Raw genomic sequence first — 4,493 nt, 5'->3', positions numbered from 1 at the left:
CAAGCACAAGAAATACACGCTCTCTCTTGCTGTGCATGCTGGATGTCCGTGTGGTTGTCGTCCAATGCAGATCGAACAACAAACGTGTTGGTGGTGCTTGAAGAGGGCCTTTGCGGACTATGACGCTGGTGGTAGTCGACTCCGACGGTGGTCAGTGACGGGTGGGAGAGTAATTTTCGTTGAGACCTGGAGATGATGGAGACGATACGGTATTGATAAACTACCGTCTACGTTGTGCTCCTATAACTGCTCCTATTCCTATTTGGTCCGGCCGTTACAAATTCAATATCATAAATCGGCTTTATCATTCATAACTCGGCATTATTCACATTATTACCCAGAAAATTGGCGTTATAGTTCGGCATTGCAGTCATTACTCGGCAATTTACGTTATTAATCGGCGTTACAGTTACTAATCAACAATCAATGTCATTTATTTAAAAGTAATGTTACAAATCAGTTTAACGGACTGCTTCACAAAAGTGAAACGTCCAAACCCTTATTATTGCTCTTTAATATAGGCAATAAAGCAGGAACATAACCGATTTATACACTATCACCTATAAAAAGGTATGATCTTCTATCCTAAAGACACATTAAATTCTCAATACTAACTTAAACTTCGGAGTGCCTTTGCAGGTACACTCCCCCCCCTGTTTCTTGCTCAAAGCTCTACGCCATTGGACACTCTCTTGGAGTAAAAGCTCAGATTGTCATAAGGCTTAAAGGTCGACACCGAAGATAATAGCTCTACGTCGACTCCCAGAAACTGAGCTCTCCCTCCAGGTATCCATACAAGAACAATTGGCGCCCACCGTGGGGCCGAAAATATAAACCTCTCCATATTTCATCGGCCTCGAGGTTCCCGTTTGAAGTCATGGCTGAACAACCTCCACCCACGCCATCCGAATTGCTCCGGATGGTGACCGAGTTGCGGTAAGCTGTGGCCGAGGAGAACCAAAGAATGGCAAATCAAATTGCCAACTTGAATAACACTAGAACTGAAAATAATGACCGACAAGAACGGACGGAAGAAGCCGAGCAGCAGTCAGGGTCAACACATGTCTCAGACACTGCTCGACAGGAAGAGGAGCAACCCGAACATAATGAGGAAGCTCAGAAAGACATAGAGAATGACGATCAGGAAAGCTCCCCTGGACCATTCACAGCGGAGGTGATGAACTTCGTGCTACCCCGAAGGTTTACTCTGTCGACCACCCTAATTCCTTATGATGGGTTAGGTGATCCAAAGAAATACATCAAGAAATTCACCTCCATAATGATAGTAAATGGTACATCTGATAAAGTTTTATGTCGTTATTTTCCATCTTACTTAGACGGTCCTACACTTGATTGGTTTTGTTCTTTGCCTGCAGGTTCCATTTCTCGATTTTGAGACATATCAAAACCCTTTGAGGAGCACTTCGCTGGATCAGCCATCTACCTACATGACTCCGATTACCTGAACACAGTCAAGCAAGGCCAGCACGAAAGCCTCAAGGACTACATGACGCGCTTCACAAAGATAGCCATGAGTATACCCGACCTCCACCCCGAGGTGGAACTACACGCCATAAAAAGCGGATTACGACCAGGAAAATTCCAGGAAACTATTGCTGTGGCCAAACCAAAAACTATGGTCGAGTTCTGTGAAAAAGCTAAAGGACAGATTGACATCGAAGAACTCCGACAAGCTCGGAAAGTAGAAAAGTCTCACCATAGAGACGACGAGAAAACACGAGACAGCAAGAAGAATTTCAAACAAATTCCACGATATGAGACCTACACCAAATTCAACACCAAGCGCGATGATATCATCAAGGAGATCTTGAATTCGAAATTAATCAAGCCACCAAGAAAAGCTGGCAATTACCCAGATTCAAAAGGCACTGACCGATCAAAATACTGCTCCTTCCACCAGAAGCATGGACACAATACCGATGATTGCGTCATCGCCAAAGACCTACTGGAACGACTAGCTCGGCAGGGTCACCTAGACAAATACATCAGCGGCCACATGCAGCGGCGAACACCTCCTTCCGGAGACCAAAGCTCGGTTACACAACATGGCCGAGATAGAAACCGACCGAACAATAGTCATCCTGACCTACCAACACGTACAATTAACTGTATTTCCGGAGGTTTTGCAGGTGGCGGAGCCACAAGCTCGGCAAGAAAAATATCTTACCGAGCTATACTTTCCATCAACGCCGATCAAAGTCAGCAGCAGCCGCTGCCGACATCTTCACAGATAACATTCCAGACAGCCGATCATGATAACAGCGTAACAAATCTGGATGATCCCGTCGTAATCTCCCTACAGCTCGAAGATCTCCTGGTTAAAAAGATGTTGCTCGACCCAGACAGCAGCACCGACGTTCTCTTTTACTCAACATTCCAGAAAATGAAACTTAGCAATAACGTCATCCAACCTTCCAGTGGTGACTTGGTAGGATTCTCAGGTGAGCGAGTCCCGGTTATAGGCTTTGTGTGGTTACAAACCACACTCGGTAAGTTTCCCTCGTCAAAAACTTCAGACATTCAATACTTAGTTGTTGATTGCTTCAGTCCCTATAATTTAATACTTGGCCGACCTTTCTTAAATAGATTCGGCGCTATAGTATCTACAATTCATCTTTGTGTTAAGTTCCCTTTGCAGGACAACACAATTGCAACCATTCACAGTGATGTCCAAGAAGCCAGAGAGTGCTACAACAATAGTCTCAAAAGACCTAACCGTAACACAAAAGCCCAGATCCACAATATCGGCAACATAAAAGACCAACACATGTTGGCCGACCTTGATCCCAGAGCAGGAACACTAGAAAGGCCAACCCCAACAAAAGACCTAGTAAAAATCTATTTCACAGAAAACACGGACAAATTCACATACGTCGGCTCAACATTATCCTTAGACGAAAAATCATCATTCCAAGCATTCTTACAACAACATGTCGACCTGTTTGCTTGGACCCCAGCTGATATGCCAGGCATCAACCCATCCATCATATCACACAAGTTAGCGTTAGATCCGTCTGTCCGACCTATAGCACAGAAAAAGAGAAATCTCGGCCACGACCGAAAACAGGCTTCCCTAGAAGAAACCAAGAAGCTCATCAACGCCGGCTTCATCCGAGAAATCAGATTCACAACATGGCTGGCGAACATCGTCATGGTTTAAAAATATAACGGTAAATGGCGCATGTGTGTTAATTTCACCGATCTCAACAAAGCATGCCCCAAAGATTCCTACCCTCTACCCTCTATTGATTGTTTAGTTGATAATGCCTCTGGTTTTGAAAAACTCAGCTTTATGGATGCATATTCTGGTTATAACCAGATCCAAATGCATCCATCCGATCAAAAAGACAGCCTTTATTACTGAATATGGAAACTATTGTTGTAAGGTCATGCCATTTGGTCTTAAGAATGCAGGTGCAACATATCAACGTCTAATGGACAAAATCTTCGCCAAACAAATCAACAGAAACATTGAAGTCTACGTCGACGATATGGTCGCCAAGACAAAGGTCGGCAAAAATCACCTTGATGACCTCACAGAAATCTTCGGATAGCTAAGAAAATACAACATGCGGTTAAATCCCAAAAAGTGTGCATTTGGTGTTCAAATCGGTAAATTCCTCGGCTTCATGCTCACTAGCCGAGGTATTGAGGCAAATCCAGAAAAATGCCGAGCTATTTTAGACATGACAAGTCATACTTTATTTTCTTAATAAATGTTAATAGAATTTAGATTATCTAAATTTTAAATTTGTAGTTATAAATAATTAAATACCTCTTGAAAAAGAATTTAGATCCTCTAAATTTTAAATTTGTACTTTAGAAGGTAAAGTGTGATCTTCTACCTTTGAATGGTTTTTCTTTCATATTTATTATTGGTCCCACCTATAAATAAATGGGGAGAGATCACACTTTACTCTGTAAAGTGAAATTCAAACTTTAGAGAATTCAAATTTCTTGAAAAATATTACCAAAAAAAAACACCTCTTGAAAAATGAAATATGGGCCGAGCTTTGTGTTGCTTAGTTTATTTATGGGCCGAAACCTTTTTTCTTCTGAGTTCTACTGTGGGCTCCTCCATAGCGTAAAGCTTCAAGTCTGAATCAATTTAATTTTAGCCAAGTTGCAGGCTTGCAGGATCCGACAATTTAGTTTTTTGTTTTAGTTGCAAGACTTGCAACTAGCAAAGCTTTCTTTACTCGTGCTGTACTGTGGCTTAGCTTTATATACTTCATTGTTCATAAATTAAAAATTTATTTTGTTTTTTGTATCTAGAAACTCGGGGTTTGTTTAAAGATGGAAAACAGAGACAGAGACAAAGATCCCTGAAGAACCTACTATTCATTGAGTTGGAAATGATTTAACACCTGAGTTCATCTTTTCTACAGAAACTGTACCCATAGAAAACATAAAAGGCATAAGCTGGTCGTTGTCATTGCTATCTTATCTATAAAATAAAAAAAAAAATAAAA

Source organism: Arachis ipaensis, chromosome B01 (genome assembly GCF_000816755.2).
Source record: "Arachis ipaensis cultivar K30076 chromosome B01, Araip1.1, whole genome shotgun sequence".
Classification (NCBI taxonomy): domain Eukaryota; kingdom Viridiplantae; phylum Streptophyta; class Magnoliopsida; order Fabales; family Fabaceae; genus Arachis; species Arachis ipaensis.
This window is presented reverse-complemented; position numbering follows the sequence as displayed.